General features: G+C 38.0%; 1 protein-coding gene across 1 annotated transcript in view; it reads right to left on the bottom strand.

Moving 5' to 3' along the window:
* The window catches only part of LOC145296840 (polypeptide N-acetylgalactosaminyltransferase-like), a 1,498,391-nt gene that overhangs the window by 970,759 nt on the left and 504,080 nt on the right, over positions 1-23,552 (bottom strand). The gene's annotated exons all lie outside the window — the stretch shown is intronic.

Genomic DNA, 23,552 nt, shown 5'->3' with positions numbered 1-23,552 from the left:
CTACATTGACCAAGGTCTTATATGTGGGGTCGCCCCCACATATGGTCTTTGCTTGCAGTTTCTGTCGGAACAGATACTACACTTTGATCTTTATATATAATTTATTTTGTGAAAATGAAAATTACAATCAAAATAATTCAATGTAAAATTAAAATAAATTAAAAGCAAAGTTCAAATTTACAAAACAAATTTAGGCACAAGGCCATTTAAGATCTGGGAGTGGGAGTGTTGCAGGGTCTTTGTTACTACAGTGAAAATGGAGTCTTTGGCGACTTTACTCTTGACTGGCAACATTTACCACAATACCTCATTCACTCTGTGGACTCTAAACTAACTAATGAAAACCCCAGTGTTTTTGCAAAAATAATATATTTACAATTACTTTGTGTGTGTGTGTGTGTGTGTGTGTGTGTGTGTGTGTGCGTGTGTGTGTGTGCATGTAATTTTTTTTTATTTAATTAAAATGTGTGTGTGTAAAAAATAAAAGTTCAATTCATTGGCAAATAAAAAGTTCTTGAATTTTGGAAGAAAAGCAGTTTGTGTTGGGGAGTGGGGAATCTAGAAAAAATATACAAAAAATAAAATTGCTTCGTGCATTGTTAGTAAGGTCCTTCCTTGAGCTAATCTAGAAAGTTAGATCACCTACTGTTTTCCGGGGCACCAAAAACAAGCGGGAAGATCCCTAGTGGGGATTGGGAAGGATCCTTATCGGGTGTAGGGAGGAAAAATAAATAATTGTCAAAAACAAAAAAAGGGGAAGATGGAGGGGGGGCGACCTTCGAGTAGGGATTGACCAGGAGGTGATAAAAAAAAGATAGGGGGGGGTAGTGGTAGGGTAGCCTCGGAAGGTTCTCTAGTGCCAAAAAACAAATAATTGGGGGGCAAGATCTCATTTGTACCACCAGTCAAGAGTCTCTTTACTTTTTATTTGTCCAACTTAGTGGGATGGGCTCCGTAGGACCCAGTACCGCATGTGCCATGCCTATGGTGGTAACACGAATTCAAACTTGGCGCCTCGTCGGATGCAGAATCTAGTGTCATGCACCCACCTCTTGTCACTCGAGGCAACCTCTTCCAATCGCATCTGATCTTTACTTTAAGCAGATGCTTAAAGTAGACTATCAGATCCCAATCCAGAACAGATATCCCTTCGTGGACTCGCTTGAGGCATGTGATCCATATGACCATCCTTGCTACTGCTAGTATCGCTAAAAAAACTATTCTTTTCTCCCTAGGCAGTGGTGGATCAATGTTCTCCACAAAATATTATTTGTCAAGTTCAAGCCAGCGCTTGGCATCGATGTGAGCCATTACCTCATTGACATACTCTAGGAGGGTCTTGAGCCTGCTGGAGCAGAAAAAGGCGAGCTTCAAACCCCAGTTACCCATGGAACATCTACGTACAACGAATGGCTCAGGAAGGCCAACCTCTCTGCGTGCTTGTGACACCGGAGATCGGGCAGTCCTAAGCCTCCCTCGCTCGGATTTCGAACACAGACCTCTCTGCAAACATAATCCTTACCCTCGTTCCACAAGAGTGTGTCGAGGTGCTCCTGTAAGCTGATTCGTTGTTTTGCAGGGAGGGGAAGTACAGACAGACAGTAAAGGATGAGCGGAAAGATGTATGTAGCACACGCCTCTGCCCGCCCCTTCAAGGACAATTTCCTTCAAACCCATGTCTTGATAGAGGATTCGACCTTGGTCTCCACTTCCGACCAGTTTTTCTTCAGCTGGAGACCCGGTCCGAACCACACACCAAGGATCCGGACCGGGCCGTTGGTCCAACTGAAGATGCCTGAAAGTGAATCCAGGCACCCAACCACAGACCCACCGACTTACTGCGATTGAAGACCACCCTCGTAACTTCTTCGTATCGAGCGAGTGCCTCGGTGACCGCTTGAATGATCGTGAGGTAAGACACAAACACAGTAACGTCATCGGCGAACGCGGAAACCCTGGCTCGTGTGCCTCCAGGGATAGCTATCCCACGCATAACTGGTGTAGTCGCCTCGTCCCTTAAATTGCCAAGGAGGGGTTCCAATGCCAGGATGTACAAGAGAGGCAACAGCGGGCAACCCTGTCGCACCGACCAGAAGACAGCGAAAGACTCCGACAGCTTACCATTGATCTGCACCGCTACCGTCAGCCTGTCATACAGTACAGAGATCCACTTGCAGAAGTCCGGATTAAATCCGGCGGCCTCCAGCACAGATCCCAGGAACCTATGGTCCACTCTATCGAACGCCTTGGATTGATCCAAACTGATCAGCGCGGCCTCAGCATCGTCTTCTGTCCCCTCTATGATCGTGCGTATCAGATGAAGATTGTCCTGAATCGATCTCCCCTTCACAGCATAGCTCTGGTCTGGTTCGATCAAGTCAGTGATGACAACCTGCAACCGATTCGCAAGAACCTTGGCCCAAATCTTTAACTCTGTGTTTAGCAGAGTCAAGGGCCTGAAATCGTCTAAATCTTCCTCCCCACCATGCCGTTGACCTTTCCTCAGCAATGTGATCACTCCCTTGGTCACTTGCCCAGGATGGAGCCGTGAACAAACTAATGGTTGAACATATCCTTCAGAATAGGGACCAACATGGGCGACAGCCTCAAGTAAAATTCGTAGGGTAGACCATCAAGCCCCGGGGACTTGTTGCAGCCGACCTGCTTCAATGCAGTAATGATCTCATGTTCCGTGACAAGACCATTACAGCTAGCCACTCGAGCCGCTGTGAGAGAGGGCGAGTCGGCCAAATAGCTGCCAAACTCTTCAGTCCTGAGTCTGGGTAGTTGGGTGAAGCCAAAAAGCCAAGAAAAGCTTAAAACAGTATTTATTAACAACATACCTTTGATCTTAACCAAAAAGGCCAAGCACAAAAGTGTTACAGACAGACCGACCGAAGGACCGATGGAGTGACTTATAGAGTCGCTTACACACGACTAAAAATATTGACCTGCAATAAAGGGATACAAAGCTTATAAATTTTCATTGGTGTCTAAGATGACCAGATACATAGGGTTATTTTTCTTTGTTTTTTTTCAGCATGTAATTTACAAAATACACAACAAAATACACAACAGTCTTGCTGATAGTTCAACATATAAGAGCTGTGTCTGATGAATAACGGAATTAGTCTCACAACCAATTCCATTTCCCAATTAATTACTTGGTTTCCTCAACAAAATAATCTTTGAATCTAATGCATTTAAGCAAGGCTTATATGCGCTTGAAAAATTACTATTTCAGAAGCTACAATGAAAATAACGATATTTTTATGGTATATGCTCGACTGGGCTTCGATCGCTGCTCATCTTCCTGGAAAATATTCACAACAGAAATCATTTAGCTACAGCTACTATAAATAATTTTCCTTTATTCTTCCATGTATTCTAGAGATTATCTGAACTTTCGTGAGTAGAAATGTTTTTTCAACAACAATCCGTTATTTCCCAGCTGACTACATCATGGTCATTTCAAGACCAATATAAACAAATTCTTTTATAGTTGCCCTCTTAAAGAATATTCGGTGCTGACCAGTTTCAACTATCATCTCATATCCTCAACTTATTGACCCTTATCCTCGAGTGGGTCTAGATAAGCAGTGACTCATTAGTACAACACAAACATGATAAGGAAACCATAGCAAGGACATGTAATGAACTTTGTCTCCAAATTTTTAAAATACTTGAAGAGTTTGATCCAACAATATCGGTTTATGTATAGAAACATGCACCATTTTATCATAATTTTGTTAATTATATAAGTTTCACAACATGCAACAAAATGGGCGAAATGGTGTTGGCAAAATTGTAAGATGAATCAAAAAATCAAAGTATTTCTCAATCAACGTTGATTCACCTGATGGAGTAGACATTGAATTGTGGCATTTGTATTTTGTTACTTCAAAGAAGTAAATCAAGTAGAAATTTTTTCACCTTTTTTATCCAATGTTGATTAAAACAACAGGAAGTGCTTGAGAATGTGTTGGTATATGAGATCAAACTGATGAAGTCTAATGGTCAATCGAATGAGAACATCAATGCTATGCCTGTGTTGGTCACTCATTGAACTTTGTAAGAAAAACAACTGATGATTGTTATTAAAATGCAATGGCGTTTTTTACATAATGCAGATTATCTATACGTTGTTTTTTACCAAGTGTTTAAGCCAATTTGCATGGTTGAAGCAGTGCATAAAACTGATGCAAAGGAATCTGAATGACATATGCTGGTCATATTGAGTTGATGTGCTACATGTGCTACATGTGCTACATGTGGTAATCACAGATTCGTGAATACTTTTAAAGGCATTGCTGTTTACACAAGCACAATTAACTCTCGCAACAAAAACAAAAAGATAGAATTTGTGAAGTTTGATTTCTATGTTGTTCTTTGGATTAAATTGCAACAGAAGTTTAATTGCATTAACTATGTCGTGCAAGATTGAAAAAATTGCATTAACTATGTCGTGCAGGATTGAAAAAATTGCATTAACTATGTCGTACAGGATTGAAAACATTGCATTAACTATGTCGTGCAGGATTGAAAAAATTGCATTAACTATGTCGTGCAGGATTGAAAAAATTGCATTAACTATGTCGTGCAGGATTGAAAAATTGCATTAAATATGTCGTGCAGGATTGAAAAAATTGCATTAACTATGTCGTGCAGGATTTAAAAAATTGCATTAACTATGCCGTGCAGGATTGAAAAAATTGCATTAACTATGTCGTGCAGGATTGAAAAAATTGCATTAACTATGTCGTGCAGGATTGAAAAATTCACTCAAATATGATAATTGCAGTGTTAAAGAGTCTGATAAAGCTTGTGAACTACGAAAATAACGTAGTAGCTTTTAAAGATTATGAAGAACAATAGTCTTATATGCAAATGAAATTATCATAGGTGCACCATCTAATCTTACGACTAAGAGCAGTCAAGTCTACCATTCAGCATTTGTTGGGGTTCAAGACGGTATCATGAGCTAAACTAAAGGCATGAGTTGTGTGATTGTTATTTAAAAAAATGCTTTAATCTCTGATTGAAGAGTTGAATAAATAGTTTATCGTTTATTATAACGTTTTTTGCTAGTGGTATAATCCGCAAAACATTAGCGTAGGGATGTTCTAACAAACTTGCTTGGAAGTATCTAGATATTTTGGATTATGACGACTTCATACAGACAGAAAGAATGTATTATCTTGTTGAATTTAAAATGCCAAACGACTATAACAAATATAAGCAGGCATTTAACATTTTCACTCCAACAATTTTATATCATTGTTTCACAATATCATCACAGTTCTGCACATTTTTCGGGGGTTCAACATAACCAATTGTTTACAAAATTTCTCGTTCTTGAAACTTATTGACAATATATATGTGTATATCTATAAACAGGTTGGAACGATAAAATTGTCGCCCAAGTACAGACGACATAATTCCATTTCTGTTTAATAAAACCGGTTTTCTTTTTTTTATTGCAGATCATCAGATGCCAGTTGTGCACAAATCCCATGAGTTATCTGGAGCTTTCTATCTTATCCAAAAGGATTTAATGTTCAACAAGCGAGATCGGAGATGCATCGCTGTACAACGTATGCCCTCTACCAATCCAAGTTATGACAACAGAACCATTGCCAGCACCCTCAAAATGCAAATCCGGACGGTTCAACGCTTGAAGGCACAGCTCAATTAAGTTTCTGGCCACGATTATGGTCTTTTGAGTGGTTTCAAGTAAGAGCCACATGATGACACCTCACATCTTCTAAATCAACCTGAAAGTCAACACCAAAGTATACTTGGATGTGTGGTGACCCTCTGGTATAATCAGGTGGCTGCTGGCAGATCCTGGGTGTGGCAGCAGGGCTTGGCGCCAACCCACAAGTCCAAAGAAACCCAGGCTTGGCTTCCGAAGGAATGCTACGAGTTTGTACGCTTCTCTCACTGCCCTTCTCCTTTTCCTGGACTACTTCGTTTGGTCATACATCGAGTACATCGCCAACATTTTACACCAACGCCAACGCCAGCCTAAACACCGCCATCCGTCGAGTATTTACCAAACCCCATCAGCGCTTGTGGAAAAGGCATGCGCCCAGTTCTGGACCTGTATCAAGGCAGGGATTGAGGCTGAAACCGGCTACATTCAATAGATGTCAGCTCTCCTACATAATGAAGTTATCTAAATTGATTGTTTCAATAAAAGTTTTAAGATAAAACTGCAGTGTTGTTTTGTTTAGGGCAACCAATTAATCGTTCCACCTTGGATATATACATATATATATATATATATATATATATATATATATATATATATATCGATACATCGATATATATATAAAAGTGAACGTGTCTCTGTGTGTGTGTGTCTGTCCGTGTGTCTGTGTACATTTCCCTACGCAATAACTCTGTCAATTTTTAATCTACAGACTCGAAATTTGATATACAGGGTACTGAGATTTGGGAAAATCGATGTGATCGGTTTTGGCCAGAAATTTGGCTGTTAAGGGATCAAAGTTCAACGATTTGACCTTTGAGAACTCTACCAAACTCCTTCGACAATCTTGAGTCTAAACACTTGAAATTTTAGATATAGATTCCTTGTTCATGGATCTAACTTAATAACTTGATTTGAGCCCAAAACAATAAATTTTAAGGGGTCATAATAGGGGTCTAATTTTAAAAAAATAACCGTTTTTTTTTGTTTTTTTTCTTTTGCTCAGCATACACCTCCAAACACCCGGGCAACGCCGGGTACCCATGCTAGTATCTCTATATATCTATAAAAGTGAAATTATCTCTCTGTCTGTCTGCCTGTCTGCCTGTGTGTCTGTCTGTATACATTTCCCTACACAATAACTCCGTCAACTTTCAGTCTACAGACTCGAAATTTTATATGCAGGGTGAGAAAATCTTTGTAATCCGTTTTCGGCCAGAAATTTAGCTGTTAAGGAGTTAAATTTCAACGATTTGACCTTTGAGAACTCTACCAAACTCCTCCGCCAATTTTAGGTATAAACAATTGAAATTTTAGATATAGGTTCCTTGGACATGGATCTAACTTAATAACTTTATTTGAGCTCAAAATAATAAATTCAAAGGGGTTATAATAGGGGTTAAAATTTAAAAAAAATTGACCTCTGCGGTCTCCATCAAATTACTAAAGAAAATTTCTGGTCTAAACATTTGAAATTTTACATAAAGAGTATTCAGAGATAGGACAAGCTTTTTAATCGGTTTGGGTCGAAAATTTGGGCTTTAAATATATAAATGTATGCATGTATGTTGCATGTCTGCCTAAATCTTTCCACAGAGGCGACAGATGTTCACAAGATCAGTATCGTTTTGAAGCTCGACCCTTCAGACGAGAAATACTGAAAAATTTCTTCACCTTCAACTGGGCACTTTTTTACAGGGAAGGGTTGCTTTTTTCGCCAATATTTTCGAAAGTCATCCCCTCTTTTCGATTGTCTAGCCTTAATTTAAACGTACGCCACTTCCGGCTGGCGGTGGTTGTAACAGCAAATACGTCACATTTTTTCCCGTTATTTTCCCCCTTCATGGTACGGGTTTGAGGTTACCTTCCTACTTCCTACTACCACTTTATATACATGTATATATATATATATATATATATATATATATATATATATATATATTAGCAAAAGCTACCATTATTATTATTTTAGAACATTCACATTTTGCATAGTTTTCATATTTTATAAGTAAATAATTGAATATATAAACTTAATATACTTAATATATTAATATCTTAATATCTTAATATCTGAAACGAAAACGACAAATTATGCACTCACATAAGTGAGCAAGACTTCGCTTAATTTGTTTAGATGAGATATTTTATTTTATTTCTACTTTAGAAAACGTTTTTCGTCGGATCATTTTGAACCATTTTGATTTTGTACATTTTCGATATTTGGAGATAGATATTAACATTTTCGGCGGATTTATCTATTATGACTGGAGTCATATTTTATTAATTTGAAGAAAAACAACCGAAAGGTTATTGTATATGGTATCTTTGATATTTCAAAGTAGATCAATTTGATTTTGTATAACTATGAATGTAAAATGCGAAAATTGCTTCCGTTCTTAAATGAATTAACGAAAAACAGAATGAAATGTAGAAAGTACTAACATAAAATGAATTCTTTAAATATACCTCTCGTTGATTATAATAATAATAATAATAATAATAATAATAATAATAAGAAGAAGAAGAAGAAGAAGAAGAAGAAGAAGAAGAAGAAGAAGAAGATCATGGCAATGGCTAAGAGCTGGGTATCTGGCTAAGAGTACTGAAGCCTTTGTTTGTACAGCACAAGAGCAGGCATTACGAACACGATTGTTCAAAAAAGTTGTTCTAGGAGAGGAATTTGCTGCAGAATGCCGGATTTGTGGTAAGACCTCAGAGTCAATTGCGCACCTTGCACCAGGGTGTGGTGGACTGGCTCAGAGAGAGTACCGAAAAAGATACGATCACATGGGACTCCGGATATATTGGAAGGTGTGTAAGAGGTTGGGGTGAAGTGTGCTGGAAAATGGTTTGAGGAGGTGCCTGATGAAGTGAGAACAAGCGAGGATCGAAAGTTAGAGGTATGGTGGGACAAAGGTGGCATAGCGACCAAACAATTGGAACATAATCGTCCGGATTTAGTCGTCATTGACAAAGTCTCCAAAAACTGGCAGATTGTAGACTTTTCAGTATCCTGGGACAAGAAGTGGGGCAATTATGCTCCATTGGCCTTGGAGATAAGGCGTATATACGGGATTAAAACACAAATAATACCGGTCGTAGTTGGTGCACTAGGAGTAGTATCAAGTCGTCTGGAAGTAGAATGGAAAAAACTACAAATCCCCGATGTTTTAGATGGCGTTTTCTTTGTTAGAAGTAGAAATAAAACACAATTTGAGCGAAGCCTTGTTCATTTATGTGAGTACATAATCTATTGTTTTCATTTCAGATATTACGATATTAATATATTAAGTATATTAAGATATTAATTTACTTATAAAATATGAAAACTATGCAAAATGTGAATTTTCTAAAATATCAACAATGGTTTATATTAAAGATATGTAATGTAAAGTATGCATTTATAAAGGATATATATATACATATATATACATACATACATATATATACATGTGTGTGTGTGTGTGTGTGTGTGTGTGTGTGCGTTTGACGTTCATCTTCGTCGCCAACTGTTATGTTTGCAGGTTGAACCAATTAACATATAAGGCAATACAAATGAAGACTCAACAAACAAAGGTAGATCAATAAGAAATGCATTAGGAAAATACAGTATATTTACATAATGGTTGTCAGGTAAGAGAGTCCTGGCTGGAGAACATATCTGCTCTCGGCTCGGTCTTCGGTGGCTTCTGGTTAACACACACTCAGACTAACCGAGTCTTGTTATTTATGTGTAATATTATCCACATATGTAAATGAGTGGGTGCCACCACAATACCCTCCTCCCAAGATTTGAAGTCACACAGATTTCAATATCTTTTTCTCTTGGGATTTAACATTAATGGTTCATTAAACTTTCCTTTTCTACCTGATCTTCGGGGCTCAGGTGTATATTGAGGCGGTTCCAAATAAAAGGATTCGTATATGACGTCCATGGTTTCCTCCTCTTCGACTGCTGTTGTATAATCACCATCTTGAATGTGGCGTTTTTTTATTTGGTTCAGGTGCCTTTTATGTATATTTTGTGGACCTTTAATCATGTATGTACAATCACCAATGCGTTTATCCACTACTCCACATTCCCAGTAAGAGGTGTTATTCCTGTAGCACTTGAAATATACTCGATCTCTTTCTTATCATGTGTGTAGTGTTTCGGACAATTGCCTGTCTTGGCAATAGTTTATCAAACGCCGATTTCACCTTTCTGGCAAACATTAAATCAGCTGGTGATATGTTTGATGGTGTATTAAGGTGCGGTGTTATCCTACATATTTGCAAAAATTGTTGCAAAGCCTTTTCCGTTGGTATCCCAATGGATTTTTTCAACGCTCGTTTTAACGTGTCTATAAGGCCGTTTGAACTTTGATGGCACGGAGGAGTAGTGATGTGCTTTACTTGGAACGTGTCACAAAATTCCTTAAAGTCTGTGGATGTGAATTGAGTTCCATTGTCAGTGACCAATGTGTCGGGTACACCAAATCGTGCAAATAACTCGTGTAGGAATCCTATTGAGTTGTTCGTTATTGGATTCCTGCAACGCATTACCTCAGGCCATTTTGTATAACTATCTACTACAATTAAGTAGTAATTTTCTCCTACTGGACCAGCGAAGTCCATGTGGATTCTCGGTCATGGGTTGTCGGTTTTCGGCCAAGGTGTGTGTACTATAGGTGGCGATTTTGCCGCTAACTGGCATCTTTTACATCTATTTATTGTTGTAACTATGTCGATGTCCATGTTACACCATTATACGTAGCTTCTCATTAGAGATTTCATCCGATTTATCCCCGGATGTCCTGTGTGGAAGTCTCTCAAAATCCTCTTCTGCAACGTTTTAGGTATTACTACTCTCTCGCTATATAATAACACATCGTTACATATGGAAAAAATTTCCTGAACCTTTTTGTCATTTATAATTTTTTCTTTTATATCATTTATGTATTCATCTTTATCGGCTTCTCTTTTAATGTCCGACAATGTTATCGGTAGTTCTTTAATGATGTTTGCTACCATATTTTCCACTTCGACATTTGTTCGAATTTCTGCAATCACTGATTCTTCCAAATTATGTTTCTGTGGTATCAGTCTTGACAGTCCATCTGCATGGCAAATCTTTTTCGATGCAAGATATCGTAGCTGGAAATCGTAATTCAGTAGGATCGTACCCCAGCGCAGCAATCTATTTGCGGTGTATACAGGCAATCCTTTTTTTGATCCGTAGATTGTGACTAATGGTTTATGGTCGGTTTCAAGTATAAATGTCAACCATATAAATATCGGTGGAACTTAGTCACTGCAAAGATTATACTCAACGCTTCTTTTGCAAACTGTGAATACGCCGTCTCTGCTGGAAGCAGCGTTCTCGAAGCGTGAGCTATCGGCTTTTTAGATCCATTAGGCATGATATGTTGAATGCATGCTCCTACGCCGTAGGAACTATCGTCACTAGCGACGACTATATTTAATTTTGTGTCATAGTGAGTGAGAAATAATTCAGATGTTAGTGCACTCTTTATTTTGTCAAAAGCGGTTTGACATTCTTGCGTCCAGTTCCAAGGTGTGTCTTTTTTTAGCAGCTCATTTAAGGGAGGTTGCAAATTATGCAACCCTTCAATAAAAGATTGGTAATAATTTGTGAGTCCTAAGAAACTCTGCAAGGGTGATACGTTATTAGGTGCCGGCATGTTTTTTTATTGCCGCAGATCTTTCTGGGTCTGGACGTCGCCCATGTTTATTTATTGTATGTCCAAGATACTTAATTTCGCTCATACAAAAGTCGCATTTATTTTCTTTTACTTTAAACCTGAATTCTTGTATTCGAGTGAATACTTGTTTTAAATGCGCCTTATGTTCTTCTAGGGATTTGCTCCTGATAACAATGTCGTCCAGGTATGCACATACGCACTCAATACCACTTAGCATGGTGTCCATCGCTTGCTGAAAAATGGCAGGCGCTACTTTGATGCCAAAGGGCAACCGGTTGTATTTGTACAATCCCTTATGCGTGTTGATGCATAGTATTTTTGAGCAATTCTCCTCGGCCGGTATTTGTAAATACGCGTCGCTCAAGTCTATCTTGGAGAAGATATTACTGTTACATGATAAGGGCTGTCCCCTGTTCATGTAAGTATAAAAATAGAGAGATTAGTTAAAATGGAAATAAGAGAAAGCAGAAATCGAACCCTGGACATAAGTTTTAAAGAACAATAGGTTTAAATGGAATGTCCAGTAAATTGTTAATTCGGATGAAATAAATAATAAATAAACTATTCAATTGTTAAAAGAATGTGGATAATAAAATATGAGTTAAATAAATTAGATATGTAGGTTAAATTCCTTTGTGGAAACAAACAAGGAAAATAGGTTATTGGGAAATCAATGTCGAAAACGTGCAAAGTCGCGCATGTTGAGACACGTGAATTTTGCTCACGTGGCCGGGATGCATGGAGTTCTCAATATAGCAGGTGGGAGTTAGTTGGTCGAGAGAGAGTCGGAGAGAGTCGGAGAGAGTCAGAGACAGTCAGTGAGAAAACTCAGAGACAGGCGGACGTCTGAAGCGAGACGTCACTTCAGAAACTAAGATGTGAAACTTTGAGTTCTTAATGAGGAAGTCGACCGGTCGTCAGAAAATAAATTCACCATGTGTTTTGGATAAAGCTTATCTTTGTGTTGTGATTTCTACAAAAAGGTAAATTGTATTGTTATTATATGTCTGTGTATAAAATGTCATTACAACAACATCTCTCTCTCTAAGATACAACATCATATGTAATAAGACAAGAACTCTCACTAAGGCACATATCATTACTAATAAGAACTCTCACAAGAAAAAGCATCACTTATAATAGTCTCTCTCTAAGACTCTTTAATAATAATCACTATATAACAACTCTCAATTTGGTGTTCGTGAACCTTTTGCATCAGCGATGCAGAAACCGAACCTGTGGTCGATACCACGAAAAAAAAAAAAGAAAAAAAGAAACACAACGTTTTAAAGGGATCCAACATAATTTAAAAAAATAAATAAATAATACCACGGAAAAAGAAAAAAATCACACGATCACAGAATTCGAAAAAGAAAAAGAAACACAACGTTTTAAAAGGGTCCAACATAATTAAAAAAAATAATAATAAATAAATAATACCACGGAAAAAGAAAAAAAATTACACGATCACAGAAATGCGAAGAAAAAAAAAATGAAAAAAAAAATTTGAACATACACGCACACAGAGAACAAAAGATACAAGAAATATTAAAAAGAAAAAGAAGAAAAGGCCGATATGCCGTAAAAAGAAATTCGTAGTAATGAAAAAAAATAGTAAACAAGTCACCAAACGTAATTCATTGATAAATTAATTGGCCTGTTAAAAAAAAAACACACACACACACACACACACACACATACACGCGAATGCAGAGATTGTGTAATCTATTATTGTTTTGAAATTTGTAGAAGTGCATTAGAAAATGTGTGTCAATATGAAATCGTTTGGACGAATTGTTGAATTTAATCTGTCAATCAAAACAGGAATTTCAAAGGTCGCATGTACTCTCTATGAAACGGCGTGTAAATTGTTTTGAAATGCATTTTGTGTTCATAGTGAACTTTTCGGCTTTTGCGTGTTCATTTATTTTGTTTTTGAAAAAAAAAGGGACAATTGTTTTGGACAGACTGTTGAATTGTTGTTTGTTACAGATGGTTTTTTTTTGTTGTAAAAAAAAAAAAAAGTTATAACTGTTGCAAAATGTTTAAATGTATTAAGGTATTTTTTTTTTTATTTTGGAAAATGTTTTTATGATGTTGAACAAATATTGTAAATTGTCTTATGTAATGTTATGATTTTCACAGCAAGAATTCAAAGTTATCCGTAAATATACATTAGATTAAAATGATCTAGTAGAAAATAAGTTAAGACGTATTGTTGGCTTACAGATTCAGTTAGAATTTTAGAAGGGGGACAAGAATTAAAATTACGTAAACGGGCATTTGGAGAGTTTTTAGATGTGATACGCCGTAAGAAAGATGTTTTGTTTTAGCATTTGGTTTTGTTGTTTTTTTTTAGAGATCCTAAAATTTTTTCTCCAAGAAAAGTGACTTGGTAGGGATTGATAAGCACAAGAAGTGCCCCTATACGAAAAATTTGGGAACCTGGTTAATTAAGTGCTTAAAATAAGCTAGTTGCACGTAACGACTCCAAGCAAAGTGGTAAGTCTTGGCTTAGTTAATAAACAGGCGTTGGAAAGAATACGAAAATTCTTAAGGGGACCAGTAAACCGATGAGAGGTAGTCCCGAGGCAATCACATATAGCTTAATGAAGTAAGAGACAGGCAAAAATGTGCCGTAGATTACGTAAGAAAGATATAACCTTGTATTTTTTTTTAGAGACGCATGAATGTGGGATATATCTGCTGGATCTTGGAGGCTCTGGTGAGAGGAAAGAAAAATCACAAAAAAACGGGCAATTAGATAGAATTTAGGCGCAATTAAGTTGTTGGTCGCAGGAAACGTGTTAGTTAGGGGTGATATTTCTAAATCCTCGTCGAAGTTTCAAGAATCCAAGCAAGGAAATCCGAGTGAATCCGTATGAGAGAAAAAAAGGTATATCTTAAACTTCTGAAGCCAACCACAAAGATTTAAGTATATGAGCTTTGGTATGTCCCGTATGAGATAGTTATAGAATAAAAAACAAAGCCATACTTGATAAGACTAACCATGCGGAAAGAGAGATCAGAGCACTTTTGAGACGAAGGAAGTCGTCCATTTCAAGAAAGGTGAAAACCTCTAGTCTGCGGCATATGGGTGGCTGGAAAATAGCTGATGTGAATTATAGGAATACTCTACACCCAAAAAGTAAATGCCACAAAGATCAGAAAGGTTCTGATCTTATAAAAAAAAAATAAATAATTGTGAAATCGGCCGTGAAGGGCTGACTAAAAGAGATTTTTTTTTTTTTGTGTTTTTTAGCCTGATCTTTCTAGCCGTGTGGTTGTGTAGATGTAAAAAAAAAAAAATGTACTAAAATTAGAAATGCATACATTTTTTTTTGTGAAAAATGGAAGGGAGGGATGTTACATGATAAGGGCTGTCCCCTGTTCATGTAAGTATAAAAATAGAGAGATTAGTTAAAATGGAAATAAGAGAAAGCAGAAATCGAACCCTGGACATAAGTTTTAAAGAACAATAGGTTTAAATGGAATGTCCAGTAAATTGTTAATTCGGATGAAATAAATAATAAATAAACTATTCAATTGTTAAAAGAATGTGGATAATAAAATATGAGTTAAATAAATTAGATATGTAGGTTAAATTCCTTTGTGGAAACAAACAAGGAAAATAGGTTATTGGGAAATCAATGTCGAAAACGTGCAAAGTCGCGCATGTTGAGACACGTGAATTTTGCTCACGTGGCCGGGATGCATGGAGTTCTCAATATAGCAGGTGGGAGTTAGTTGGTCGAGAGAGAGTCGGAGAGAGTCGGAGAGAGTCAGAGACAGTCAGTGAGAAAACTCAGAGACAGGCGGACGTCTGAAGCGAGACGTCACTTCAGAAACTAAGATGTGAAACTTTGAGTTCTTAATGAGGAAGTCGACCGGTCGTCAGAAAATAAATTCACCATGTGTTTTGGATAAAGCTTATCTTTGTGTTGTGATTTCTACAAAAAGGTAAATTGTATTGTTATTATATGTCTGTGTATAAAATGTCATTACAACAACATCTCTCTCTCTAAGATACAACATCATATGTAATAAGACAAGAACTCTCACTAAGGCACATATCATTACTAATAAGAACTCACATAACATACGCGCACAAGTGGTATCGTCTAATAATAATAATAATAACTATATAACATTACCACCATTAAATTTTGCGAATATTTCCTCTGGGCTTGGTAGAGGGTAATGGTAATCTTGTAATATGAAGTTTAGACCTGTCGAAAAGTCTGCGCACAATCTGATTTCATCATTCTTTTTCTTTACATATACGGTGGAGGGCTGCCCAGTCGCTGTGTTCTATTTTTGATAGTATTCCTGTCTGCTCCAATCTGTCTAATTCTTTATTAATCTTTTCCAATCCAGCGAACGGAACATTTCGCTTTTTTCTAAAAATTGGGCTGGTGCTTTCTGTAAGTTCAAACGAGGCCTTAAATTTATTGCAACGACCTAATTTAGTCATCAATACTTCAGGGAATATTTTTTTAATTCCCCTTTTATATTTTTTGTTGCTGGAGTAGTGCATTCTATTTTTTACAGAATGTATTTATTGGCTTATCCCACCGTCCAAATTTCTCAATCAAATCTATTCCAAACAGATTCTCGCTATTTTTTTACGAACATTTTTAATTTCTTCGTAATCCCTTTTAATTTTATCGGAAGGATAACTTCTTCAAATTTTATCTCACCACCAGTTACCGTCCGAGCTGATTTACTTGTTTTCATCATGGTTGGTTTACCAAACTTTTTCCATGTATTCAAGTTTATTATAGAAATATCGGATCCTGAATCCAGTTGTAATTTTATTGGCGTTTTAAATATTTACACTTTTATGTATTTTCGCTGATTTTTGTCTAATTTTTCATTTGATTTTGTTTGCTGTACTCTCTTTCTGGTGAAATCTTTATATCTGCAACAATCGCTTTTGTGTCCGACTTTCTTGCAAATGTAGCATTTTTTCTTCTTATAAGGGCAATCTGATTCCCAATGTCTTTCTGCGCATCTCTTACAGTTATATCTAGGGAGAGACTTGTTATATTCTTTACTATAATTATAATTATTATATTTGGAATATCTCGTTCCATTTTGACTGCTTTTATTTGTATAGTTCTTGGTTGGTGTGTATGGTTTTCTAACATTTCTTACATATGCCACTCCGGATTCTTCTATCTTTTTTAATCCTTTTTAGTGTAATGCTCTTTCACAATCCTCTGCTAATTTCTGAAGTGTTAAATCTTGCTCAGTTTCCAGCTTAGACAACACTCGTCCGCGTATTTCTGCATTTTTCGTGAAAACTAACCCTTGTGCGAAGATTAGGCATTTGAAATCTTCTACTATTAGTTCCGCTAGCTTAAAATTATCACAGTTTTTATTGACAACTGATGCGTATGTCAAATAATCTTGATTGTCCATCTTCCTTAGATTCATACGCAACCATCTTTATGAAAAAGAGATATATTTGGATTAAATAACTCTTTTAGTAATTTTACAGCTTCCATGAAATATAATTCCGTAGTTTTTTAGGCAATACGAATTTACTGTGTTCTGCTACATCCAACTTTCTGAGTAAGAGGCTCACTTTCTGGATATTTGGCCAACTTTTGCAGTCCAGTTAAAAGACATCCTCGTCTCTTGTATAGTATGCTTCAAAATTCTTTTCTTCCTCCGGCACATAATTAAATGTGTCCATACTATTAAAAATAGTTGTATGGGAGAAATTAGCACTGTCGACACTTTCTCGATTATTCTTTAGTAGTTCCAGTGTTTTAGCAAAACGTTCATTTTGCCTTTCTTCATGTTCAAATTGTAATTTCTTCTGCCTTTCTTCTTGTTCAAATTGTAATTTCTTCTGCCTTTCTTCTTGTTCCATTTGCCATTTCAATAATTTCTCATCTCTCCGTTCATTTCGCTCGGCTTGTGCCTGTTGTTGCGTCTGCAAAAATTGCATTAACATTCTAGATAAATCTTCCATTATTTTTTTAGTGTATTCTAAAATATAACATGGCTTGTGTTACAACAAAAATTGTTCAGAGTTCCTGTTTTCAATAAATAATAACATCACTGCTCGAATAATATTTTCTCACTTCGCTAGCGAGCCAAGCTCATCCGACCCCAAAATAAAAAAATTGAGGCTTTTACTGAAACCACCAAATACGATTGACTTTTCCGTTTTAGGCACTCCCTAATAAGTAACAGCAGAACTTAAGTACAACTCTTTCCACAAAAAAAGTAGATTTTTCAACTCGAGTCACAATTGAAAAAAATAAAATGTATGGACTACATTTAATTCTTTCTTTTGTTTTTTTTACGTGACGTTTTACCGTTATCCAGTGACAACTTCAGTTTAAAAAAAAATTCTGTCCTTGATTTTAGTTTAACTGTGGCATTTTTTAATACTGAAGAGAGAAAAAAAATTTGGTTTACCAAAAAGTCTTTAGTTTATGTTTTGCTAACGGAGAACAGCAATTAGGAAATCCACTGGTGAACTTTTTTTTTCGTATGTTACTTTCTTGTACGTTTGCTCTTCGTAATTTAGTAATACGAATCTGTTTGTCGTTTTACAACAAAACAAATATTCACTTTTACAGTTTGTTGCTTTTTTTCAAGATGGATTCCAAGAGAAACGGCGTAAATTCTCACTTTTGCCACGCTCGAGGTTTTTTTCTCTGTTTTTTTCTTTGAGACTGCAATTAGCGGTTTTGGTTTGTCTTTTTTTACCCGACTAGTATTTTAGTAAATACAATACTATTAATCGAGGTTACTTTTTTCCCTCGACTTGAGTCGAACTTCTCGTAAGCGTGAAATCCGTTTTTATGACTATTTCGTTCGTCAAAACTTGTATTCCTTAGAAAGGTCAACCGTTGCGTTGTACTCTTTTTTTTAGTGAGTTTGTAATGTGCATCCAGGAGACAAGCGCCCACGTGTTTGTGTGTTGTGTGGGTGCGTAAGAGAGACAGACGAAAAGGAAAGACTTACCTCGGGGCCGGCTCGGCGTCGCCGACCGAAAATAGAGAAAGAAAGATCAAGATGACGGCCGCCGTCTTTTGTAAAGGATGATATCTCACAAAGTCACATGAATTCTCGCAATATGCAAATTTAGCCGGCCTGCAACGGCCATAAAAGCGGGTGATTGAAAGACGTTGGGAGAGCGATGATTGACTTGGTCGGGAATCGTGTTGCTGTTGCTTCTCGTGCCGTGTGGGTGTGAGCATATCTTACCGTTGTTGGGACCGTTCTGAGTAACCGATTGTTGGGTCCGTTCTGAGTAACCGTTTGCGTCCGTCTAGGTACCTTGCTAGTTGGATTCCGTGCAGAACCGGTGTTTACTGGTTATTGAATTGCTTTACGTTGCTGCAACATTACACATCTACAGAGGGTGCAGTACTTTTAAAGGATTTTCCTTATACATCTACAGAGGGCGCAGTAATTTTAAAGGACTTTCCTTACACATTTCTACAAGCTATTTCGGCTATTTGCCCTCTAGGACTATGACCGAGAGTTAGAAATTGTGAGGCTTGCCAGTCTATTGATCCGGCACCAGAGCGATGGCAGAAGGGCTGATTGGAAGTTGAGGGTGTGTGGCAGCGGAGGGTCATGGATATCACTCATTACAGTGGCAAGCACTTTCTAAGTCTCTACGAGATTTGCGGTGTGGCGGCAGATGACCAGACAGGATTTGGTAAATGTTGTTCGCCACCTATCATCCATTTTTTCTGAGCGAGGTGCGCCGGAAGAGCTTCTGACTGACAATGATGCAGCGTTTTGTAGCCAGCAAGTCCGGCAGTTGTTAGATGAGTGGGGCATCCGACTACGGTTGCAATGTGCGCATGTGCCGTCAGGAAATGGCATTGCAGAAAGAAGCCATCGCAGCATCAAGAAAATTGCTGCCAGGAAGGGATGTACTATTACGGAAGCCACATATTGGTATAACGTTACACCAAAGGACGGGACATCTCCTTCAACCGCACCTGCAAATGCTATTTACACGTACTGAGTCGGAGTGAAGGGAATCAAAACTATGCAGCCAGCCAACAAGGGAACATGTAACAGATATGAAGTGGGAGATCCAGTGTGGGTGCGGCCCCCAGGAAATCAGTGCACCGACAAGTTTAAGCGAGGACAAATATCCGGAGTGATTTGCCAGCAGTCTGTGTTGGTCAATGGAACCCCACGACATGTGCGAGATCTTCGCCCAGCTACCGAGGCGCGTCACACAACTACAGAAGAAAGCAGTGAAGCATCCAGTGATGAGCTGCCGATACACGGATTCAGTGAGCCCCCTCCAGAGACTGATAGTGATACTTCGTCTGATGAGGCGGAACCAGATCCAAAGTCACATGAATTCTCGCAATATGCAAATTTAGCCGGCCTGCAACGACCATAAAAGCGGGTGATTGAAAGACGTTGGGAAAGCGATGATTGACTTGGTCGGGAATCGTGTTGCTGTTGCTTCTCGTGCCGTGTGGGTGTGAGCATATCTTACTGTTGTTGGGACCGTTCTGAGTAACCGATTGTTGGGTCCGTTCTGAGTAACAGTTCGCGTCCGTCTAGGTACCTTGCTAGTTGGATTCCGTGCAGAACCGGTGTTTACTGGTTATTGAATTGCTTTACGTTGCTGCAACATTACACATCTACAGAGGGTGCAGTACTTTTAAAGGATTTTCCTTATACATCTACAGAGGGCGCAGTAATTTTAAAGGACTTTCCTTACACATTTCTACAAGCTATTTCGGCTATTTGCCCTCTAGGACTATGACCGAGAGTTAGAAATTGTGAGGCTTGCCAGTCTATTGATCCGGCACCAGAGCGATGGCAGAAGGGCTGATTGGAAGTTGAGGGTGTGTGGCAGCGGAGGGCCATGGATATCACTCATTACAGTGGCAAGCACTTTCTAAGTCTCTACGAGATTTGCGGTGTGGCGGCAGATGACCAGACAGGATTTGGTAAATGTTGTTCGCCACCTATCATCCATTTTTTCTGAGCGAGGTGCGCCGGAAGAGCTTCTGACTGACAATGATGCAGCGTTTTGTAGCCAGCAAGTCCGGCAGTTGTTAGATGAGTGGGGCATCCGACTACGGTTGCAATGTGCGCATGTGCCGTCAGGAAATGGCATTGCAGAAAGAAGCCATCGCAGCATCAAGAAAATTGCTGCCAGGAAGAGATGTACTATTACGGAAGCCACATATTGGTATAACGTTACACCAAAGGACGGGACATCTCCTTCAACCGCACCTGCAAATGCTATTTACACGTACTGAGTCGGAGTGAAGGGAATCAAAACTATGCAGCCAGCCAACAAGGGAACATGTAACAGATATGAAGTGGGAGATCCAGTGTGGGTGCGGCCCCCAGGAAATCAGTGCACCGACAAGTTTAAGCGAGGACAAATATCCGGAGTGATTTGCCAGCAGTCTGTGTTGGTCAATGGAACCCCACGACATGTGCGAGATCTTCGCCCAGCTACCGAGGCGCGTCACACAACTACAGAAGAAAGCAGTGAAGCATCCAGTGATGAGCTGCCGATACACGGATTCAGTGAGCCCCCTCCAGAGACTGATAGTGATACTTCGTCTGATGAGGCGGAACCAGATCCAAAGTCACATGAATTCTCGCAATATGCAAATTTAGCCGGCCTGCAACGGCCATAAAAGCGGGTGATTTAAAGACGTTGGGAAAGCGATGATTGACTTGGTCGGGAATCGTGTTGCTGTTGCTTCTCGTGCCGTGTGGGTGTGAGCATATCTTACTGTTGTTGGGACCGTTCTGAGTAATCGATTGTTGGGTCCGTTCTGAGTAACAGTTCGCGTCCGTCTAGGTACCTTGCTAGTTGGATTCCGTGCAGAACCGGTGTTTACTGGTTATTGAATTGCTTTACGTTGCTGCAACATTACACATCTACAGAGGGCGCAGTAATTTTAAAGGACTTTCCTTACACATTTTCTACAGAGTTCTTTCCATTTCTTCGTTAAACTGTTATATTTGACGTTCATCTTCGTCGCCAATGTTATGTTTGCAGGTTGAACCAATTAACATATAAGGCAATACAAATGAAGACTCAACAAACAAAGGTAGATCAATAAGAAGTGTATTAGGAAATGTATATGTACAGTATATTTACATAATGGTTGTCAGGTAAGAGAATCTTGGCTGGAGAACATATCTGCTCTCGGCTCGGCATTCGGTGGCTTCTGGTTAACACACACTCAGGCTAACTGAGTCTTGCTATTTATGTGTAATATATGGTATAGCTGGAAATGTCTTCTCAATTATTAAATCATTTCTCTCTGATAGGTTCATAAGAGTAGTAGTTGATGGGCAAAAATCAGAAGCTCACAGTATAAATGCTGGAGTCCCTCAGGGGTCCATCCTGGGCCCAACTCTTTTCCTGATCTACATTAATGATCTTCCAAATCACATCCTTACATCATTCGTAGACATTTTTGCTGACGACACTACCATCTATGGTAGCACATCTAAGACAGTAAACGACCAAGTTCTCTCCGATTCTCTCTCCTCTGATCTTGATCACGTGGTACAATGGGGAAAGGAGTGGCTGGTTACTTTTTATGCAGCTAAAACCAAGCTTCTATCTTTACATCATCAACGTTCTGATCCCCATCTGGCATCAATTAAACTGAATGGCTCTCGTCTTAGAGAAGGCCTCAAGTTTTGACAGGCTTCTGGGCTTGACCTTTACTCCTGATCTTAAATGGAATGCGTACATCAAATCTTTTGCCAAGGCCACTGGAAAAATTGTCGGATCCTTCTTTCGATCAAGTAGATATCTCACTGCTGATGCAATTCTCTATCTATATAAGAGTCAGATACTTCCAAGGATGGAATACTGTTGCCACATATGGGCAGGAGCTGCTAAAAAAGACTTGGCCTTCCTTGATAGGGTTCAAAATAGACTTCGTGGCCTGGTGGGAGATGTCCTTTTCTCTTCGCTGCAACCTCTATCTCACAGAAGAGATGTTGCGAGTTTGTCTTTGCTTTATCGTTATTTTCATGGAAAGTGTTCGACTGAGCTTCAATCTATGGTCCTCCCTCGCCAAACTTTCACAAGAAACACTAGACTAGCTGAAAACATTATCAATAATTTTCCCCACTCTTTATCTGTGCCTAAACCTAAACATAGATTCCATGAACAAAGCTTCTTTCTTAGAACTGCACGCCTGTGGAATTGTCTTCCGTTTTCCTGCTTTCCAGCTGTCTATAATATGGTTGTCTTCAAGTCCAACGTGAACAAGTTTCTGATGAGCCGTTCCACTTAAGTTAACAAATTTACCGAACTTCCATTACTATCGATTACTATATTGTCCTTTTGACTACTCTACACTCTTTAACCCTTATCCTTGAGTGGCATATCGGCCTTGATAAGTGGTCATGCCTATGTAAAAAAAAAATATTATCCACATATGTAAACGCGTGGGTTCCACCACAACAATATATATAAATATATATATATATTATATATATATATATATATATATATATATATATATATATATATATATATATAATAATGATTTTAAAAAGTAAAAAAAACATGACTCGTGCACCATCACCGAGAATCAAAATGGAAATGTTTAGTTTACGATTTACTTTTTCCTTTGACATTAATACCTGACACATATTTGCTGCAAGGCTAAAAATTAAAACATGAACCAATAGCTATTGCGTTACGCATGCATATTCGTAATGCTGTTGTTCGACCTTCACCTGGCAAATTCCATTTTTTTTAATTTTCATGCTTTTGCACTGATTTTCCCCAGCTAAAACCCAAATATAAAGTTTTGCATGGGTTTGAATACCCTATGTATTGTTTCATATCTGTAGACTAAAAACTAATAGAGGAGTTTGGTAGGTTAAATGTTTTAAACAAATATATATACGCATGATCATCCCATAAAAAAACTGAAAATATCTAATAGGGAATTAATTAAAATGAATTTTTAAAAGAATATGCAAATTAGCTAGATCTTTTGCTCGTGAATGCAATTTATGTTTTCTTTTTAAATAAATAGAACAAAAAGTTTGTAATATCAATACACAAAAGAACATGATTTATAGTAATATATATATATATATATATATATATATATATAGTAATTTATAAAATA

This window comes from Euprymna scolopes, chromosome 17 (assembly GCF_053919585.1).
Source record: "Euprymna scolopes isolate OS-2025 chromosome 17, ASM5391958v1, whole genome shotgun sequence".
NCBI lineage: Eukaryota > Metazoa > Mollusca > Cephalopoda > Sepiida > Sepiolidae > Euprymna > Euprymna scolopes.
Note: the sequence above shows the minus strand (reverse complement) of the source record. Positions and strands in the feature narration are given on the sequence as shown.